Genomic DNA, 23,301 nt, shown 5'->3' with positions numbered 1-23,301 from the left:
CGTTCTAATTCCTTCTTTATCAGACTTTGCCTGGTAATGCTCTGGGAATATTAGCAGTGCTATATAAACGTTTTGATTTGATTTATTTATTGTCATGTGTATTGAGGTACAGTGAAAAATATTGTTCTGCTTACAGTCCTGGCAGATCACTCCATACATAACAATTAATTAACGAACATGCTGCAGGGAAGAGCTCGCAGAGAGTCGCTGTGCTCCGACGCCATCTTGGAAACAATATGTTTTTTAAAATCCAGCCTGTTGTTTTTTTTTGTGCCCAATGTTCAGTCAGGAAGACATGATGTGGAGATGCCGGCGTTGGACTGGGGTGAGCACAGTAAGAAGTCTTACAACACCAGGTTAAAGTCCAACAGGTTTGTTTCAAACACGAGCTTTCGGAGCACGGCTCCTTCTTCAGGTGAATCCTTCTTCAGGATTCACCTGAAGAAGGAGCCGTGCTCCGAAAGCTCGTGTTTGAAACAAACCTGTTGGACTTTAACCTGGTGTTGTAAGACTTCTTACTGCAGTCAGGAAGAGGAAGAGCTGGTCTGGTTCACTTGTAGATGACCTCCAAGGCTCGGTATTGTTGGTTGGAGAAATGCTCTGACCTCTTCGCTCACTCCACTTCCCGATCTGCGCAGCTTCCAATGGCCTCTCCCTGTAATGTACCGCCGGGGCTGCGGCCCCGCTGCTTCCGAACCGGTCCCAGCCTTCGCAGCGGCTCTCGCCACCCAGCAAGCCAGCTGGACTGACCTTACCGTCTGCTGGAAGCAGCCCAGGCACAGTGGGTGCCCGCGTATCGGCGTCACCGGCTACGCCAGCAGCTTCCGGTAAACCGGGCACGGGCATTAAGCCAGGTTGAGGGTGGGGGCCGGGGCAGAGGCTCGGGATCGGACAGGTCACTCAGTCTCTTTCGCCCCATTATGGCCACTCCAGTTCCGCTTGAGGGTCCTTCAACGCTCCCTTATATAAGTTGTTAAACGCCTTCCCGCTTGTGTGGCACAAGCAAGGAAGATGACCCATTTGATACCTGGGGTGGGATTCTCCGACCCCCCGTCGGGTCGGAGAATCGCCGGGGGCCAGTGTCAATCCCGCCCCCGCCGTGTCCCGAATTCTCCGCCACCAGAGATTCGGTGGGTCGGGAATCACGCCGCGCCAGTTGGCGCCCTACCCCCCCACCCCCCCCCCCCCCCCTCCGGCGATTTTCCGGCCCGCAATGGGCCGAGTCCCGCCGCTGTCAACCCTCTCCCGCCAGCGTGGATCAAACCACCTACCTTACCGGCAGGAGCAGGCAGGTTCTGGGGGGAGGGGGGGGCGCTGGGCGATCTGGCCCCGGGGGTGCCCCCACGGTGGCCTGGCCCGCGATCGGGGCCCACCGATCGGCGGGCGGGCCTGTGCCGTGGGGGCACTCTTTTCCTTCCGCCTTCACCATGGTGGAGGCGGATGTGACCCCCTCCCCTGTGCATGTGCGGGGATGATGTCAGCAGCTGCTGACGCTCCGGCGCATGCGCGGACATACGCCGGCCGGTGAAGTCCCTTCGGCCCCGACTGGCATGGCGCCAAAGGCCGTCCATGCCAGCCGGCGGAGCGCCAACCACTCCGGTGCAGGCCTAGCCCCTGAAGGTGAGGGCCTGGCCCCTAAAGGTGCAGAGACTTCCGCACCTTTGGGGCGGCCCGACGTCAGAGTGGTTCATGCCACTCCATCACGCCGGGACCCCCCGCCGCGCCGGGTAGGGGAGAATCCCAGCCCTGATTTTTATGGGGCTATCAAGTAGTGCTGGGGTAGTTAGACCCAAGTGGTGAACAAAATCCGGGAATTCTGCCAGTTCCCCGGCTCCTGAATGCTATCAGTGTGTCACTGCTGAAAACGCATACTTTGTGGGAACAGTTGAGCTGAGGACACAATTGAGTACCATTTATGATGCCTCCCAGTTGTTAAATAGAAACCTCCACCCTCCCAACATCCATTGTCCAGGCTGACGTGTGTGAAGAATTGTCACAACATCCACCCCCTCCACCCTCCCAACATCCATTGTCCAGGCTGACGTGGTTGAAGAATTGGCACAAGAGCAATCTCCCAAAGATCTGCTTTTGCTACCCTTGGGAACGATGTCTCAGTATGATTCATCATTTTAAAAGGGGCAGGGCTGGGTGAGAGTCACAGGGTAGCTATATTGTGTCATTTCTGTGATGCACAACTCCTGTTTACACCCAGATATGCCAAATACCTGCTCGTGAAGATAGTGCCCTTTGCAATGAACCTAGTCCGGCCTAAAAAGACTATCATGGTTGAACGGGGTAAGCTCATGCCTGATTATGGTGTGGTGGATAGGCCATTCAGCCCCTTGAGCCTGCATGACCATTTGTGTCCAACTGTAGCAAAACATCCCGACTTTTATATTGAATTCTCCTTGCAATAAGCAACTAGATTCCATTTGCCTTCCTAATCACTTGCTGTGCCTGTGTACTAACTTTTTCTGATTTATATACCTGGACATGCGATCCCTCTGCAGCTCGGAGTTCTGCAATCCCCTCTCCGCTTAAATAATACATGGCTTTTCTATTTTCCCTGCTAAAGTGGACAAGTTCACATTTCACTCCATCTGCCAAATTATTTCCCACTCACTTAACCTATCTCTTGTCCCTTTGCACTCCCATCAGCAAATTTAGCAACCATATATTTGGTCCTGCCATCTAAGTTTGATTGACTTAGATTGTAAGTAGTTGAGGCCCCAGCATTGATGTTTGTGGCACTCCACCCGTTTTACATCTTTCCAATCCGAAAATGACACATTTATACCTATTCTCTTTTACCAGTTAGCTAACCAATCCTCCATTCATGCTGATGTGTTACCCCCTGCATCATGAGCTCTTATTTTGTGCAGTACCTTGATGTAGCACCTTGTCAGATGTCTTCAGGAAATCTAAATACACCACATCCACGGGTTCCCTGTTTATCCACATTGCTTGTTACTTCCTCAAAGAACTACAATTAAATCCAATTTTCCTCTCGCAAAATCATATTGACTCTGGCTGATCGCATTGAGATTTCTAATTGCCCTTCTAAAACTACTTTTAAGAACAGATTCCAGTCTTTTTCTTCCTTATATTTGTTAAGGTAGCTGGTCGGTCGTTTCCTTCTTTCTGACTCCGTCTTTTCTTGAATAGAGGAGTCACTATTTTCCATTCTGATGGGATCATAGAATCCACACACTGTAGAAGGAGGCCATTCAGCCCATCAAGTCTACACTGACCCTTTGGAAGAGAACCCCACACCCCTGCGCTATCCCTGTATATAAAGATCCTAGGCTGGAGTCTATCAGGTCCTGAGACTTGTTAGCTTTTAGCTCCAATAATTTTCTCAACATCTTTTCCTGCTGATTGAAATTGAATTTCTCCCTCCCATTTACCTCTTGATGCACCATTATTTCTGCAATGTTATTTGTATCCTCTACAGTGAAAGCAGATGGCCTCTGAAATAGTCTGTACCTTGAATATTCATGTGCCAGGGTGGGTAGCGCGGTAGCACAATGGTTAGCACTAGCACCAAGGACCCGGGTTCGATTCCCAGCTTGGGTAACTGTCTGTGCGGAGCCCGCACGTGCTCCCCGTGTCTACGTGTGCTTTTCTCCCACAAGCCCTGAAAGACCTGCTGTTGGGTGAATTGGACATTCTGAATTTTCCCTTGTTGTACCCGCACAGATGTGGGATTTTCACAGTAACTTCATTGCAATGTTAATGTAAGCCTGCTTGTGACAATAATAAAGATTATTATTGTGATCTTGCAACCATATCTCTGCAATGGCTATCAGATCATAAATATTTGTTTTCATTTGTGCTGTCAATGTATCTGTTTAGTTGCATGTGCTATGTGCATTCAGGTACAGAGCCTTTAATTCTGCCCTTTACTATTTTGGCAACCTCTATGTGGCTCATTCTTTAAGTTTACATAGAACAGTACAGTACAGCACAGAACAGGCCCTTCGGCCCTCGATGTTGTGCCGAGCATTGCCCAAAATCAAGATCAAGCTATCCCACTCCCTGTCATTCTGGTGTGCTCCATGTGCCTATCTAATAACCGCTTGAAAGTTCCTAAAGTGTCCGACTCCACTATCACAGCAGGCAGTCCATTCCACACCCTAACCACTCTGAGTAAAGAACCTACCTCGGACATCCCTCCTATATCTCCCACCCTGCATCTTATAGTTATGCCCCCTTGTAACATCTACATCCACCCGAGGAAATAGTCTCTGAATATCCACTCTATGTATCCCCCTCATCATCTTATAAACCTCTATTAAGTCGCCTCTCATCATCCTCAGCTCCAAAGAGAAAAGCCCTAGCTCCCTCAACCTTTCCTCATAAGACCTATCCTGCAAATCAGGCAGCATCCTGGTAAATCTCCTTTGCACCCTTTCCAATGCTTCCACATCCTTCCTATAATGTGGTGACCAGAACTGCACACAATACTCCAAATGTTATCTGCCATCTTATTTTCCATTCATTCCCTAGACTCATTTTTCTATAGGACCAAAGCTCACTCTGTTAATTCTTTATTTTTTTAAATGTTTATAGAAGCTCTTACTGTCTTTATATTTTTGGCTTGCTATCTCTCACTCTCTGATTTTTCCCTTTATAAATCTCTCCGTCATTCTTTGCTGTTTTTTATATTCTATATGTGTTTGTATCTTTGTCCCTTATTGCCCCACATTATTATTTCCCTTATTGCTATCTCTTGCCTTGCCCTCTCTTTAATTTGTCATCTCTTCCCTCACTTGATCCTTTGCCTCCACTATTTAGTATAAAGCTCTCCTGTACCGTCCTAGTTATATGACTCCCCAGAGCGCTGGTCCCAGTCAACTGAAGACTGTTCCAATGGTACAACTCCTACTTTCCCCAGTAGTAGTGCCTGAGGTGCCCCATGATTCAAAACACTTTTGACCAACCTTTCAGCACCTCCAATCCAAATCTTTTTCAACTGAACGAAGTGTTGAACTGGCTGCTGCTGTGCTTAAAAATAGGTGGGAAACATTCCAAATCGCGCATCAATCATTCTAATCTTTAGCATTCCATGTACATTTCTCCAAATATGACACTGCTTTTTAAAAAAATAAACTACCTCTTTGACCAAATTTGAAAAAAATTTAAAGTGCCCAATTTTTTTTCCCTCCCAATTATGGAGCCATTTACTGTGACCAATTCACCCGACCTGAACACAGACAGTGACCCAGGGCCGGGATTGAACTCGTGTCCATGAGGCAACAGTGCTAACTGCTGTGCCACCATGCCGCCCCCTCTTTGACCAAAGTGAAAGGACAAGTGTCTAAATGAAGGCGAGGCAGAGTGTGGGTTTTAGGCAGGGTTGGGCCAGGGTAGCTGAAGGCCAACATTGGAATGATTCAAATCAAGGATGTACAAAGAGGCCAGAATTGGAGGATCACCGGAGGTTTATGAAGGGTTGTGGGGCTGGAGGATAATCTCACAATCCAACCAGAGAAGGTGCCAAAATAAGATTTACAAGAATGTCCTAGCAGCTAAGGGGTTAGAGAAAATGCTGGGAAATCTCAGCGGGTCTGGCAGCATCTGTAGGGAGAGAAAAGAGCTAATGTTTCAAGCCTGATGACTCTTTGCCAATGCAAAGAGTCATCGGACTTGAAACGTTAGCTTTGTCAATACAAAGAGTCATCGGACTCGAAACATTAGCTCTTTTCTCTCCCTACAGATGCTGCCAGACCTGCTGAGATTTTCCAGCATTTTCTCTTTTGTATCAGAGTAATTTGCTTTTAGCTAAGGGTTACAATGAACAGACGAGACTGAATAGGCTGGGGCCCTTTTTCACCAGAAAAAGAGAATGCTCAGGGGTGACCTTATAAATGTTTTCAAATTTATGGATGTGTTTGATTGGGTAAGCAAAAAGATGTTCCCACTTATGAAACAGACCAAAACTAGGGACCGTAAGTACGAACATATGAACAAGGGGCAGGAATAGGCCACTCGGCCCCGTCAGTCTGCACCGCTCCTAATTTATCAAGAATCTATCCAGCTTGGCATTAAAAATATTCAAAGACTCTTGTTTCCACCATGTTTTGAGGAAGTGAGTTCCAAAGTTTCTCAACCCTGTGAGAGACAAACACCTTCCTCATGTCTTGTCTTAAATGAGCGACCTTTTATTTTAAAACAGTGACCCCTAGTTCTAGATTCTCCCACAAGAGGAATCATCCTCTCCACATCTTGCCAAGATCCCTCAGGACCTTGTGTTTCAAACCAGTTGCTTCTTATTCTTCTAAACTCCAGTGAATACAAGCCTGGCCTGGCCAACTTTTCCTCCTAATTCCTGCTATTAGTCAAGTAAACATTTCTGAACAGCTTTCAATGCATTTGCATCTCTTCTTAAATAAGGTGACCTATACTGTACACAGTACTCCAGATGCAGCTTCAACAACACCCTGTATAACTGAAGCATAATTTTCCTAGTCTTGTATTTGGTTTTCCTTGCAATAGACAATAACATTCTATGAGTGTTGCTAACCTCTTGTGATTCATGCCCTAAGGCACCCAGATCCTTCTATATTTCAGCGCTGTGAAATTGCTCACCACTTGGGTGATATTTTTATTCGTCCTGCCAAAATGGACAACTTCACATTTTCCCATATCGTACTCCATTAGCCAACTCTTTGCCCACTCACCTACCTATCTATATTCTTTTGTCGCCTCATTATATCCTCTTCACAATTTCCTTTCCTACCTATCTTTTTGTCATCTGCAAATTTAACAAGCATGCCATTGGTCCCTTCATCCATATTATTTGTATAAATTGTCAAGAGTTGTGGCCCCAGGACTGTGGCGCACCACATGTCATTTCTAGTTGCTAGATATGACCCATTTTGCCAACTCTGTTTCCTGTTAGCTATCCATGCCAATATGTTCTCCACTACATTGCAAGCTTTTATCAAATGCCTTCTGGAAATATAAGCACAGTACATCCACTGATTTCCCAGTTATCCACAGCACTTGTTACTTCAACTCCGATAAATTGGTTAAATAAGATTTCCCTTTAACCAAACCATGCAGACGTTGCTGGATTCTCTTGAATGTGTCTGGGCACCCTGTTTTAACATATTTATTAATTGCTTCCAGCAGTTGCCCTACAACAGTTAGGCGAACATGTTTCCTGCTGTCTCTGCCCCACTTTGGATAAAGGAACTACAGCACGGTAGCACAGTGGTTAGCATAGTTGCTTGACAGCTCCAGGGTCCCAGGTTCGATTCCCGCCTTGGGTCACTGTCTGTGCGGAGTCTGCACATTCTCCCCGTGTCTGCGTGGGATTCCTCCAGGTGCTCCGGTTTCCACTCTCAGTCCAAAGGTCTGCAAGTCCGGTGGATTGGCCATGATAAATTGCCCTTAGTGTCCAAAAAAGGTTGGGTGGAGTTACTGGGTTATGGGGATAGGGTGGAGGGTGCTCTTTCCAAGGGCCGGTGCAGACTCAATGGGCCGAATGGCCTTCTGCACTGTAAATTCTATGATACATTACCTATTTTCCAATCTAATGGAACCCTATTAAAGTCATTAATAAATCCAATAGGGCAGTACGGTGGCACAGTGGTTAGCAATGCTGCCTCACGGTGTCGAGGACCCGGGTTCAATCCCGGCCCTGGGTCACTCTGTGTGGAGTTTGCACATTCTTCCCCCTGTCTGCGTGGGTCTCACCCCCACAACCCAAAAAGATGTGAAGTGTAGGTGAATTGGACATGCTAAATTGCCCCTTAATTGGAAAAAAAATTTGGGTACTCTAAATTTATATATAATAAGGTATTCGGGAGAAACCTTCCATTTAAGACAAATAAATGTTTTTAAGCAGATGCCAGAAAAGTGTAAGGGAGAAAGAATGATATATTGACAGGATAAGATACCAAATAAGTGGGAGGGTGCTCAGCGGAACGTGAACACTGACTTGGATTAGTTGGTCTTGTGTTGTTCTGTGTTGTAGATTCATTGTTATCTTGGATTATTGTTATCTTTCATTATTGTATCGCTTGTTATGACATCAGTTCCATGTTCCATTGCTAGTTTTCACGTTCAGAGGTACTAATTCTTATTCTTTTGTTACAAGACTTAGTTTGACATTCTAACACACTTTACTTATGTATCCATTCTAATATAATTTCAGTTTCTAATGCATAAGCTTTTGTCATTCATCAGTCAGTGCATTCATTCTACATATCTTTAAAACTAACCAAATTGCATGGCATTACAGTAAAAAGAACAAATTCGCTCACGGAAATAATTTTCTTCAGTTGTCTTGGCCAATTGTGGATCTCTTATTGGTTGTCTCTTTTCTCCCCCTCTCTATCGAGTGACAAGTGTTCGCACACCCTCGTATTCACTTGATTCAACCCTGTATGGCCTATCTGTCTCTCTCAAGCCTGGCACTTTCCTTCCTATTGATTTTTCAGGCCTGCCTGCACACTGACAGCTATATTTGGAAAAAAAAAATTGGGAGAATCGTGCCCCTCTCAGGGTCCTCATTTGTATCGTTTAGACTATATTGCCCAACCCTGACATTTGTTTTGACCCTCCAATGCATTGTGTGTCACCTTGTGCTCCCCACCCCGAACTGTGACACCTGTGTGCCTTTTTTTTAAACTTAGTTTTGAATTGTGAATATATTTGGTTTCACATCCAGAAAGTGGACCATTTCGCTGCATAACTAAATTGGTCACAGATGCTACCAGCTGTGTGAGTTTCTCTCCTTTCTGCCAATTTATTCCATTCCTTTCTGCTTCCCATTAACCAAGCAATTTTCAATCCATCCAATGATACAACATAAGTGGGAGGTGGTTCAAGTGAGTTTCCATCTGAATTGTCAAAACAGAGAGGTTGAATGATTGGAATTTTAGACCATTTAATCTTTCTCATATGTTTCTATCTCCGCAAGTCGAATTTCACTTTTTGGTTGCAATTTTTTTAATTCCACTTAGCCACTATTCTGTTTTGTTTTTACATAGCACCTTTTAATTCGATATGCACAACAGGGCAAATCAAATAGATTTTGACATTTTGTGATAGAGAGAGACATTAAGATAGCTGATCCGGGAAAAAAAAAGTTGGCAATAGATGTAAGTATTTGTGGAAAGTTTTCCAAATCCTGATTGAAACTAAATTCAGCTTGTGGGCCAAATATTGTGTTTTCTTGTTTTTACCCTGAGAAGCCATTCTCTAGATAATGGAAAGATGTTCATGCAGATCTTTTATCTGTTGGCAAACATCCAGGCTGTTTCCTAACAGAACTGGAAAGTTGATTCTTTGATCCGTTTCATTTGTGTCCTTCATAACCTGTGACTTTAGGCTTCGCTCGTTGCCACATGCTATGTTCCAGTCGCCGGTGTGAGATGATAATCATTTATTGTCATAAGTAGGCCTCATCGAAGTCACTGTGGAAAGCTCCTCGTCACCACATTCCGGCGCCTGTTCGGGGAGGCCGGTACGGGAATTGAACCCGTGCTGCTGGCCTTGTTCTGCATTGCAAGCCAGCTGTTTAGCCCACTGTGCTAAACCAGGCAGCAGAATGGTCCTGTTGGGGCCTCTCTGTAATCAGCTGGGACAGCTCTAATTCAGTGGGCTGAAGAGCTAGAAGCTTTGAAACCTTCAATTGGAAATTTGGTTACTCTGATGAACTCCCACGTCACTACAATATTTTTGTAAATGAATTGACAGCTGTTTGGCAGCATTTTATGCTGGTGCCCATTTACTCCCTATTGATTTGTTACTTAACGCAAATTAGGATGGCTTGTAATCAATCTGCATGTTTAGATTGCAAGGACGAGATGTCTGTAAAGAGGCCCACGTTTGTGCTTTCGTGCATATGTGATTTTTAAGTGCGAGTGGGGCTAAACCTCTCCATCGAGACTGCCTACAACCTTGGAATGCCATTGACTCCTTTCTTTGTCACCAGTTTTGCTTATTTTCCCTTTTGGTGCGGCTTTGCAATGCCATGGAATAAAAGAAGCATGACCTGCAGCATATCTTATCAGCATAATAGACTATGACTGCAGATTTTTAAAAAAGTTCCTGAGCGACATTTAACCAATTCGCTATGAAACCTGTATTTAAAAAAAATATTGCTCATTGAGTTATGAAAAAATAGGAATGTAGTTAGCCATGCATGCAATCAATTAGACATCTATATGGCAGAAACTTGAGGTCAGAAATTTTATTCGTCTAAATTTGACAAATAAACATGAATTTGACTGGAATTTGCAGTAGTAGGCCTTTACCAAGCGGCACAACTGAAAATGGGCCGGAAATGTGAAGAGGAGTAGATCATTCAGCCTGTCTCATCTGCTCTGGCATTCAGTTAGATCATGGCCGATCATTCTGCCTCTATGCCGCTTTCCTGTGCTATCCCCATATCCCTTCATGTCATTAGTATCTCAACATCTCTCAATCTCTGTCTTAAACATGCTCGATGATTAAGCTTCATCAATGCTCTGGGGTAGAGAATTCCAAAGAATCCCCACCCTGAGTGAAGAAATTCCTCCTCACCTCAGCCTTAAATGGCCTGCTCCTTGCCTTGAGACTGTGCCCTCTGGCTTTCAACACGCCACCAGCCTGGGGAAACGTCCTATCGACATCCACACTGTCACGCCCTGTAAGAATTTTATACATTTCTATTAGATCACCTCTCATTCTTCGAAACTCTAGTGAATACAGCCCCCGTTCCCTCAAATGATCAGCAGGACTTTAGCCAACGGTTAGTTATTAATGTGGGGGTATCCGAGGAGCCAATTATGTGACTTGCAAGCCATCTGCAACCTTTGGGCTACTTTTATGGCTCTTGTTTTACTTCCACATTCTCTGCACCAGTGTGTTACTGATTTTGATGGCTACATTATTCTAAACTTGATCCCAAACCCGACCTGCAGCATTCCCAAGAGTGAATGATGTGAATTCTTGGTGTGACTTGGTGGATATAGCTATGTGTATTTGACCTGTTCTATCCCAGTTTAAAGAGATTATACAGCACGGATGGAGGAGAAAGGTACAATGTTTAGCTTTTTAAAAATCTATATCAGCACTGGCATTCAAATTATTTGATTCACGTATTCTGGTTTTTGTTTTCACTGTTGCAAAGCATAACATTTGTTCTAATGTTGACTGTGGCACAGTTGGTAACTCTGTCGCCATTTTGTCACAGAGTTCCCGGTTCAAGTCCCACTCCAGCGCTTGAACACAAATCAATGTTAACACCCAATGCAGCACTGAGGGAGAGCTGCACTGTCGGAAGGGCCATCTTTTGGATTAGACGTTGAACAGAGATCCTCGTCTCCCTGCTCGAGTGGATATCAACAATCCCATGACACTATTTCAAAGGCGAGCAGGAAGGTTGTCCCTGGTGTCCTGGATATTATTTTATCCCTCAATCAACATCAGATTATCTGGTTGCTATCACATTGCTGGTTGTGGGAGCTTGCTGTGCACAGATTGACTGCCACGTTTTCTAATTTACAACAGAGGCTACACTTCAAAAAGACTTCATTGTCAGTATAGCACTTTGAGATGTCCGTGCTGGTGAAAGGCATTATGTAAATGCAGGTCCTTTTTTCTATTATAGTCAGCATATAACTATGACATGTTATTTGACCATGTTAGAAATTCTGATACTGTGGATTAATATTCTGTTTAATCCCCTATAGTCACTGCAACTTTGCAGAGGATCAGTACTTTGAGTGGGGTCGAGGGGAAGTGGAACAGAGAGGGTGCCATTCAACAAACCTGTTGATCCATCTGTGCTGTACCTACTCACTATGCAAACAAGAGTGTTTCCAATATTTGCGGCTGTCGATAGTTAACTAGCCCATTCCTCTAATTCTAAGAGGGTTTAAGAGGGTTGGAAGAACAAGTAATCCCGAATTCAAACTTTTACCAGTAAGAATGAATAACCAAAACCCACTGAGATGCAGATGTTTGGACAGAGATGGGGAACTACAAATGCACTTTTGGAAATGGACATATGCAATGTGCCCTTGTGGCAGAAACATAATCAAGACATTTTACACATGGGATCATTCTCTGGGCACTTCTCTGCATTACCTTCAGTGCTCAAGTTGTTTTGACTATACTCTGCGGTTTGATGATGACTTCTGTGTTTTGTATTTTCTTTATATAATTCCAGACTCTGTTGGTGATATTGGTTGCACATGTTGCATGACAAATCTGCTCAGACTCCTCTCTCTCTCTCTCTCTCAAGTTTCATGCTTGGTGATTTCAGCATTATTCATAGGGTATATCTGTCTTATGCGCTTTACACTTGACCTGACCATTCTGTGCACTGACATTTCATTTAACACACTGTCACTCTTATGGCTCTTTTCTCCTATACTAATGATGTTATATGAATCCACGATGAGCTTCATCTCCCGATAGTATCAACCATTATTTGAAATACAATCCCTACTGAATCTGGTGCATTGTTAATTATTATTTGTCGTCCTTCCTATTTTGGATCATCAAGCTTGGAATGGATTGCTCATCTTATCTTCACCCTTATCATTAATTTCATTGAAAACAATTGTGTCCCCCGAGGAATCTGTAACGTCTTCCAAGCCTAAAAAGTGCTCTTCTGTTTTCTTTATCTAACGCCTAACTTAATTCTGTCGCTCCCTACTCCAGTTAAAACTTTTATGTTTCAAAGTCTTGTCGAAAATTCAACTGTTTTAATTGGACTTGCCTGTTTCCCAGGCCGTTTTCTTTCAACCCAAAAAAACCTCCCACAGGCCAATTAACTGTGATCCCCTTTTCATGAATCCATGCAGCCTGATCTTTGTTGCGTTTTGTTATTCCATGTTTTCACACATTGGATCCCTGAAGGTTGCTTTCAAAGCTTTTCTTTCTGGAGCAGATGTTAAACTTGCATTTAGCCACTTACCAGTGCCCGGGAATCACTGCTAAACCTCACAAATTTACAGCAAATGTCAATTCAAGCTTCACGGTTATCCCCGAATCCTCTTCTTTTCAGGCTTAACAAGTCCAATTTGTCTGCATCAGGCACTTTTGTCTATTTTAAGAACATCTAACGTCTTTACGAGCAAACGTATCTTTTGTCTAACTCCTCTCCTGTTGATGGAAATCTAATATTTGACTTGAGCAACTTCCCTCCTCGCTGAGTAATAACAGATGTGTGGTAAGCATTTAATAAATCAGCCATTTCTTTGTTTTTGGATCTGAGTTTCCCACTTTGGCTATGTATACATGTTTGGAACAGCTCACTGTGTGTGGGTAAGGGGGACCACAGCAAGCTGGCAGCATGTTTTTTTTTTTTTACAACCCTTTCCATTTATGTATACATTGAGATGGAAAGAATAATTGGGAAAGATGCAAACCTGGCTGTTGATTCACAATTGCACAAAGTCACGATCGGATCTGGTTTTATTCAGTACTATCATTGATTATGAAGGCCCGCCTTCTCTCTGTTGCCCCTCGGGCAGCACGGTGGTGGAGTGGTTAGCACTGCTGCCTCACGGCGCTGAGGGCTCTGGTTCGATCCCAGCCCCGGGTATGGAGTTTGCACATTCTCCCCGTGCCTACATAAAGATGTGCAGGGTAGGTGGATTGGCCATGCAGAATTGTCTCTTGATTGGGTGAGAAAAATTGGGTACTCTAAATTTATAGAAAAAAACTTTGCCCCTCACCCGAGGTATGGTGACCCTCGAGTTTAACCCCCCCCCCCCCCCCCCCCCCCCCAAGGCAGCCTAAGGTCATCTGGGACTATGGCGACTTTATCTTTTGTCCTACTACTCGCATTTACCTTTTTTACTTTTATTCACTGGTTGCGCAGCCCTCCCGGTTTACTTGGTTCTTCACTCAGTTTGGAAAGCGACCTGATAATGTCTAAGATTGCTTAAATGCATTGCACTCATCGGGACAATCGCAAGAATTGTAAGAAGTCGCAGTTAAGAAATCGCAGTTGAGGCAATAGAACCCCCCCCCCCCCCCCACACACACACACTTTTGCAGCTCGTTTTAATTTACATGCACTTCTCCTGAAGTGTCTCGTGTCTGCATCCTTTTCAGAGATGGCAAGTTGGCTGTGTTTTCTTGTGGGTTCTATTGAGTTTCCACAAAACCATTCAAATAGTTTGCTGAGGTTCCAGTCATTTAATATCGTTAAGCTGTTACGTGGGTGGCCTGGAGATTTTGAAGTGTGCCGTTTTTGTGTTTTTTTGAGTTTCTAATAATAATCTTCATTCTTGTCACAAGTAGGCTTACGTTAACACTGCAATGAAGTTACTGTGAAAAGCCCCCAATCACAACATTCCGGATCCTGTTCAGGTACACGGAGGGAGAATTCAGAATGTCCAATTCACCTAACAAGCACGTCTTTTGGGACTTATGGGACATGGGGGAACGTCCAGACTCCACACAGACAGTGACCCAAGTGGGAATCTAACCTGGGACCCTGGCGCTGTGAAGCAACAGTGCTAACCACTGTGCTATCCTCTGAATGTGCTGAACCTACACTTATATTAACACGGTTAATGTAGTAAAACATCCTAAGGTGTTAAATGGCACTAAGCCAAATTAGGAAATGCTGATGAAAATTTGAGTCAGGGAGATTATAGAGAGCCTTAAGAAAGAAGAGAGATTTAAGAGATTTGGGAATGGAATTCCAGAGCTCAGGACCCAGACACCTGCAGCCTCCAATGGTGGAGTCGAGAAAATCAGGGATGTGCAAAAGGTCCAAATTAGAGGAGTGCAGAGATTTTGGAGGCTCCATGGACTGGAGGAGATTGGATAGAGATGCGATGGGGTGAGGGTGTGAATTTTATCTTGGAGGTGTTTCTTAACTGGGAACCATATTGGTCAGCGAGAACAGGGGTGAAAGGTGAACAGGACTTTGATATGTCTAATAACATTGGCAGCAGAGTTTTGATATCCTCAGATTTACAGAGAGTAGAAGTGGAAGATTGGTCAGGACTGCATTGAATGATTGAGTTTGAGGTAACAGCAACATTGATGTGGAGCAAATCTGGACTCGCTGGGCGATTGGGGGGGAAAGAAGCCATTGAAACTCGCCTCTTCCTACATTAACTTGCTTATCCTGGAATTTAATTGTGTATTCCTGTCCGAGGGGGGGCTCATTAGAACATAAGAACCACGAATCGGCAATTCAGCCCTTCGAACCTGCTCCGCCATTCAATACGATCATGGCTGATCCTATCTCCACCTTCCTGACCTCTCCATAATTCTTGCACTACTAATCAAAAACCTATCTATCTTGTCCTCAAATAGTTTAGTGTTCCATGGGACAGAGAATTCCACAAATTCACAACCCTTTGAATTAAGTAATTCCTCCTCATTTCTGTTGTTTAAATGTAGAGTACCCTAATCATTTTTTCCAATTAAGGGGCAATTTAGCATGGCCAATCCACCTACACTGCACATTGTTTGGGTTGTGGGGGTGAGACCCACGCAAACACAGGGAGAATGTACTCGTTTCTGTTTTAAATCTGCCGCACCTTAGTCTAAAACTACGGCACCTCATTCTAAAAGGCTCAAAAAGTAGCAACATTCGTTCTACCCTTTTCAGTTCCCTTTAGTATCTTATACACCTGAATTAAATCTCCTTTCATTCTTCTATACTTCAGAGAATATGGGCCCAAACTGCTCAATCTCTTCTTCATCCCTGAAATCTCGTCTAAGCCATCGCTAATGCATTTATGTCCTTCCTCGAGTAAGAGGACGAAAAATGTGCCCAAAGAAGTTGGTAGGTTTGGCAGTCCAGCAAGCCTTCCCTCGTCGCACGTGCTTGCTGTGGGAAGGAACAATAATCGGCTTTGCCTGTCCATCCATCTACTTTAACTTTTGGTGACAGTGTGCCTTAAGCAAAATTGGATCCCTCATCCAAAATGCCTTTCCTAATTTTCACATTGTGAAGTATCTGGAATTTGAACAATATCTCCGAGGAAGCATTGTTATACCTGGAACAATTTGCAAGGAAAATCCAGTTGACATACTCATTTTTTTCATTCGAACAAGGTAATTTGTTCTTGCATTTGTTTAGTACTAGATAACTTCCTTGATTCTTTTCCCACGTCAGTTTAACAATTGGTTGTAGCTGCCAATGTTCCCCCTAAACTATGTTAATACGCAACAATTGGGAATGTACTGTGCAGGGAACAAACAGGCCGTCCATGTTCCTTTTCAGGTGCACGCATGCACGGCTGTGTGCTAATCTTAAGGAACCATTCACAGAAAACTGAAGTTAAGAGGGAACATTGGGTCCCCACCCATGAACTTTGTTTCAATGATAAGAAACTTCTGCGTTAGGCAGCACAACTACGTGCTCCTGCTGGAGTTTGATAAATGAGGTGTATGAGGCCAGATACCAGCTGGCAAATAAACAGAGTCTGGGGTACAGCAGGCTGCTTTTCACTGCACGTCAAAACGGCCAGTACTGAACAAAGGTGCTGTTGTAGTTCAGCTGCAAACATCACCTCGGGGATTAACCTAACCACAGGACTGTTGTGGGCCGTCTCGATATTCGTACTTGCAAGGCTCTGATGACCAAATAAAAGGATCAATTTTTATGCCAGGTTTCATCAGCAAAGTGGCTGGCAGGACGTGAGAGGTTGGGTCAAACAGTAAGCCAAAGGCATTTGAAGTCCTCGTGGAAACGGAAAGGGCGTAAGAAAAACAGCATTAGAGAGGAGGAAGGGGAGGAGAGAGATTGATGTCCAGAAGTGTAGGAGCAGTTAGTTGTGTAATGTAGATCTAGTCCTGAGTCGCTGCATTTCTGTATTGGAATTTGGCCCAGCATTGTAGCTAGCTGAAATCCTAAAGAGACATGTCCTGGGAGCATGGAAATTCCCTGGATTTGTTAGACAATCCAGAACTAAAAATTAAAGCTCCCGATAGTTTAAAGATTGCAATAGACTCTGGGAATCTTGCAGACAGTAGGAGGCCTTTCAGTCCAAAATGCCTGTACTGACTCAAAGCAGTCCTCCAATCACATTTACTCTGTTGTTTCCTGTAACCATGCAAATATTTCCTTTTTGACAAGTTACAATTGTCTCTGCTTCCACTACCCTTTCAGCATTATCCTTTTCAATGTTATTTGATTGAATATAAATGGATGTAAACCAAGTCCTTTTTTTCATACTATTAACTTTTTCCCTTGCTCCTAAATCTGGGATGTGGGAAGTAAATCTGTAATTTGCGTTGAGGAATGTGGAAATAGACCAATGGATCCATTTCCGACAGATCCACAAAAATTACCTTGTGTTCCGAGTTGCAATGGTCCCTGAAACAGTTGTGATTGTTTTCTGACATTTGCTCCCTTGCCTCTTCTATTCCACTTCATTTTTTTCCTTTCTCCCAACTTCCTCACTCTATTTACCACTAGATTAACTGCAGTTTTTAATTCCTCAAGTTGTCTAGCACTAAACAAATGCAAATATTACCTTGTTAAATCAACTGCTCTATAGTTCTGTTTTCTTCCCGTCCTTTGTTTCATGAGCTGTCCTCCTGGCATAATTTTGAGCGCCTTTACAAAAGCCCGTGACCTCTGCTGCCTCGAAGGACAAGGGCAACAGATGAAAGAACCCCTCCAAGCCACACACCACCCTGACTTGGAGCTTTATTTGCTGTTCCTTCATCCGCCACTAGGTAAAAATCCCTTCCTACAACACCTGGACTGCAACAAGTCAAGAGGTGGGCTCAGTGCCACATTCTCGAGGGCAATTGGGAATGGGCAATAACTGTTGGCCTGGCTAGAGATGCCTATATCCCAGGAATTATTTATTTTTAAATTGCGTATTCATGGGAGTTTAACAAAAGAATGTGGCTCATGCCCATGCTACGTCCTTCCTGACCTACTTTGATAGTTCATCAGTGCCTGGTAACTGAGAAGTGCAGTAAAAAGACTGAGATCCACCTGGTTCACCTTCAGTCGTGGTTATCTCCTATTACAATAATTCAATTAGCTTAATAATAGCTATCGGCCTCTATTGAATGTTCTGCAACAGGCCTGCACATGAGGTGAGGACAATACTGAATCCCAAAATAGTACTACCTTCTATCAAATTTACACTTGAAGGGATTGGTCATAACTGTTTTCCTCGGGAGTATGTTCCACCCGCTGACTGCTGAGTGGTGTTAATTTTTTCAGGACCAGTTTCTTCTCTAGTTATCTCTCAGTTGTTCTTCGAGTGCATCCTTAGTTCCACTGCAATGTAGAAAATCTGACGCAAGATATTAAGTACAAAATTGCACATTTCTTCATACTGCAAGGCGAGTTCCCTTCAGCCCTTCAAATCCCCCTTTTCGATCCCCCGTGCACTTTCTCTGGAACTTGTGATTAATTTTAATGTTGTTAGCCCCAACTTTACCATGTCTCCCTTTTCAGGTTCTACTTTTGGTTTATAAACTCCCTACTTATTCATGAAACCCGTACTTTGACCATCCGTTTTGTCACTTCAAAAGATTATTTTACTTTCAAAACCATCCCATATTGCTGAAGGTTTCTCGGCGCTCATCTTTCAACTTGTTTGTTGACTTTTCTAACTAATTACTTTTGGCTAAACTTTACTTATCCACCCGCTCGCCGCCCCCACCTATTCCAGCACTTTCATTTCTGACTGTTTAGAAAGTAGGAATGCTCGGGTCACTGTTGGAATGATTGTGTACACCTATTTAGTAATCGGAGCTGGTTCTTAACTGGAAAATAAAATTCATAACTTGTGTACAAAGAAAATTGATCCATAGAATGTTCAGCAGAGAAACACGAGGCCAAAGCACAGCCGTGTATTTTCGTTCTGCAGTGCAAAAATAAGCTTGATATACAAACCAATTAAAAATGTTTACTTTTGGAATTAACCTTTTGCAGTTTGCTGTATACTTTTTTTTCTTTGTAATGCTTGGCCATCAGGAAGCCTGATCCAGTATGCTCGGCTCAACTACTTGATCTCTGCCACTTATTTTGCATCTAGCCTACCCACACGCAATAGTTCTGAGTAGGTTTTATCAGCTGCCTGCATTTTTAAATGCAGTTTGACTTTGCAAAAGCTGGAAATGGGTCAGTCAGTCCCATAAGGACACGTGCCAGTGTTTATTTTCCACATGCGCCTCCATCCATCCATGTCACTGGACCGACTTGTGAACCAGAGGCCAAGCTAATGCTCTGGGTGGGGGGATTGGGGGGGGGGGGGGGGGGGGGGGGGGGGGGGGGGGGGGGGGGGGGTGGCAAAGATTCCAGTCCTGCCATGGTAACTCGTGGAATTTAAATTCAATTAACTAAAAATAAAATCTGGGATCGAAAGCTAGTCTCGGTTTTGACTATCATTGATTGTTGTAAAATGCATCTGGTTTACCACCATTTCGGGAAGAAAATCTGCCTCACCCGGCCTTTTTGTGACTCCAAACGCACAGCAGTGTGGTTGGCTCTTAACTGCCCTCTTAAATGGCCTCGCAAGCCATTATGTTCAAGGGGAATTGGGGATGGGCAACAAATGCTGGGTCAGCCAGCGACACTCGCATTCAACGAAAGGATTTAAAAAAAACAAAAAGCCTCATTCAATCCGTATAACCTTCTATTGTCCTCTCCCTCATATACTTGTCCAGGATTCCTTTCTGTTATTCGATTCGACTACTCCTTCAAGTTCCACATTGTTGAGCACTCTGGATAATGAATACAGACTGAATTTATTCGTGATTGTCTTGTATTTAGGGCCCCTATTTCTGGTTTCCTCCCATTTTGTTATTCGTATCTGGAGTTTATATTTATTTCTGACTGAGCTTCTCTGAAATACCTCAATGTCTCTGATGTGACGGGGTGCAAAGTGCAGATGTTATCTGTTATTGTTTTACATCCGTGTAGCTGTAGATGTTTACTGGTTAGACAAAACTGCAAATCCCCTGGAAAGGGGAGGTGCTGCATTTCGCTTCCTGACTTCCAAGATTCTGGAGCCTGTTACTTCCACAAGAGGCTGGAGATCTGGGACAGGACTTCAAACGAGTGCAGCGGTTGGGAAATCCATGCCAACTTCTGCAAAAAGCCAGTCCAGCCCACCTGTGGTTGCGTCAGCACTTGTGCCTACTGTTTGTGGCATCATCATTCAGCATTTTGTTAAACCTTTCTCCCTCCCTCTCCCCCCCCCCCCCCCCCCCCACCCCTACCGATTTTGGTTAAGTCTTTGGATTTGTGTGACCTTGGTGCTATGCAATGGAACACGAGCACCTGATCATCTGAAACGTGCATCGCCGCCACTTTAGCGGAAGCATTAACTTGTGAGCGACCTCGCACTCCAAAGTGGTTTACAGCTCGTGGAGTACTATTTGAACTGTACTCACGGTCGTAATATAGGAAATGGAACCAAATTTAGGCGCAGTAAGCTCTCGCCAACAGTAAGGTGGTAAAACCACCAGCGTTTGTGATGTTGCTTGAGGGATAAATCTTGCCCAGGGCACCAGGGAGAATTCCCATTGCTCTTCAAATGATGCCATGGGATCGTCTGCACCACTGAGGTCCTTTGGGGCCTCAGTTTAAGGACTTTATCCGCAGGACAGCACCTCCTAGTAGTGCATCACTCCCAGAATACATCACTCTCAAAATACAGGAGTGCCAGCCTCAATTATTGTGTTCAATGGCAGCATATTGGTAACATCGCTGAACTAGTAATCCAGAGGCCCAGGCTAATGCTGTGGGGACATGGTTCAAATCCCACCCTGGCAAATTATTAAATTAATTAATAAAAATCTGGTACTGAAAGCTGGTCTCGGCATTGATAATGAAACAATCATTGATTTTGTTGTAAAAACACATTGTTTGGTACAAGGGGAATGGATTGTAAAAGTGGGGAAGATTTACTGCAGTTGGCCAGTTTATGGTGAGACCACATCTGGAGTACCAAGTACAGTTTTGGTCTCCTTGGCAATGGCAGAGTGGTAATATCTTTAGGTTAGTAATCTAGACTCCCAGGCTAATGTTCTGGGAACATGTGTTCAAATCTCACCATTGCAGCTGGCAGAATATAAATTCAGTTAATATATCTGGAATATTAAATTTATTTCCATAATTGTGACAATGACAACTATCATCAATTGTTGTAAAAACCTATCTGGTTCACTGATGTCCTTCAGGGAAGTAAATCTGCCGTCCTTGCCTGGTCTGGCCTACATGTGATACAGGCCCACAGCAATGTGGTTAACTCTGAAATGGCCTGGCAAGCCAGTCAGTTGTATCAAATTGCTACAAAGTCTAAAAGCAATGACCTAGGCACCATAAATTACAATGGCCAGCCCTGTCGAACCTGCACAATCCTGCTTACTAACATCTGAAAGTTTGTGCCTAAATTGGGAGAGCATGCCCCACTGACTTATCTAGTCATGCTCACTGAATCATACCTTCCAGCCAATATCCCAGACTCCACCATCGCCATTCTGGGTATATTCTGTCCCACTGGTGCGACAGACTGTGCAGAGGTGGTGACAGCACAGGGATATACAGTCAGGAGGGGATTTCCTAAGGAGCCTCTACAGTGACTCTGGACCCCACAAAGTCTCATTTTATCAGGTCAAACATTGGGCCAAGAAATTCTCTTCTGATTGCCACCTCCCGTAGCAACCGCCCACCCACCCACCCCTCAGCTGACGAATCAGTACTCCTTCATGTTGAACACCTTTTGGGGAAGCACCAAGGACAGCAAGCTTGCAGAATGTACTGTAGGCAGGGGACTACAATGTCTACCGCCAAGAGTAACTTGGTGACATCATCGCGGACAAAGCTGACTCAGTCATCATACAGTAGAATCATAGAATCCCGACAGTACAAAAACAGGCCATTCGGTCCAATGAATCTGCACCGACCCTTTGAAAGCCACCCTACCCAGGCCCTATCCCCCACCATGTAACCTCACCCTGAGGGGCAATTTAGCATATTCAATCCATCTAACCTGCACATCTTTGGACTGTGGGAGGAAACTGGAGCACCCGGAAACCCATGCAGACACGGGGAGAACTTGCAAACTCCACACAGACAGTCACCCAAGGCAGGAATTGAACCCGGGTCCCTGGCGCTGTGAGACTGCAGTGCTAACCACTGCCCCACAATGCCGCCATGCTCCTGAAGGACATTTCTTCCAGACTTGGCCTGCGGCAGGTGGCAAGGGAACCAATTGGGAATGAATGGGGGGGGGGGGGGGGGGAAGCCGACTAGACCTTGTATCTGCGGCCCCTAATTTTGGACTCCTCTCAAGCAGCAACCTTCTCGTTGTGCCTACCCTATCGAACCCTCTGTTTAAAGGCTTCTGTTGCATCGTGCCTCAATCGTTTCTTTCCTAAAATTAGGGTCCCAGTACAAATGTAACTTTTTGTTGAGGAATTAAAGGAATTTTGGTGTGTTGGAGAACCTAAAATATTCCAGCATTTAATGTATGATAAAGGGAAAAGATGGAATTTATTCCGGTTTCTATGTGCAGCAGCTTGCTTAAAAACTTGCAAACTCCCAGCTTTTAGATTGATGCAACCTCCAGTCATTGCTTGTGGTGTGCCGTTGGGACAACATCTTGAAACGATCAACCCAGAAACTAATTAAATTCGACAGCAACAATCGGAGGACAAAAAATAATTAATCTGGAAGTAACATTGCTGTGGTGGCATTTAGAAACTCAAATGGCAAACCTTTTGAGAAATACTGGATTCCATACCAGTACTGATGTCTTTATATAAAGAACAGGCTCGGGGTGCAGACAAAAGCTACTGTGTTAGTGTCTTGTCAGATCCTGTCACTATTTCGGGATAGCTGGATTGTACTCTGATGCTTTCAGAAAGGGCCAGTGCTGTGTGTTATCGAACAAACAAGCCATTGTAGGGTTCCAATATGGAGGCTGGAATAAAGCCAGTTGCCGGGTCATTCTAAACCCAAGTGTGGTAATTGGTTTGGACATTTGCTGCGATCCTCTGCGGATTGCATTATGATCTGTTATGGGCTTCTCGGTAAACAAGGTTGACCTGTCCCCAGGGTTAGAAAAGCAAACGCCCCTTTGCGACGCTTTGTTTGTTTGTTTCTGCATTCCCTTCAGTGACCTAATTTAGAATTTTGTGCACGGTTGCAATTTAAAGAAATGAACCAATATAAAATGGGAAATACTGCAGAAACTGGCAATTTGAAATACAAGCTGAAAAATGTTGCAGCTGCGAATACTTAAAGGCAGCGGAGATGTTAATGTTTCAGGTCGATGACCTTTCATCAGAATCAGAGTCATACCAGGTAGAATAAGTAATGGTAAAGTCGCCATAGTCCCAGATGAC

The 23,301-nt window shown here is 44.3% G+C and overlaps 1 protein-coding gene across 1 annotated transcript in view; it reads left to right on the top strand.

The window, feature by feature from the left end:
- LOC119978203 (Na(+)/H(+) exchange regulatory cofactor NHE-RF2) overlaps positions 1-23,301 on the top strand; it is a 144,755-nt gene that overhangs the window by 33,015 nt on the left and 88,439 nt on the right. The gene's annotated exons all lie outside the window — the stretch shown is intronic.

Source organism: Scyliorhinus canicula, chromosome 15, assembly GCF_902713615.1.
Source record: "Scyliorhinus canicula chromosome 15, sScyCan1.1, whole genome shotgun sequence".
Lineage (NCBI taxonomy): Eukaryota > Metazoa > Chordata > Chondrichthyes > Carcharhiniformes > Scyliorhinidae > Scyliorhinus > Scyliorhinus canicula.
The sequence above is the reverse complement of the archived record's forward strand: the minus strand, read 5'-3'. Positions and strand labels throughout refer to the sequence as shown.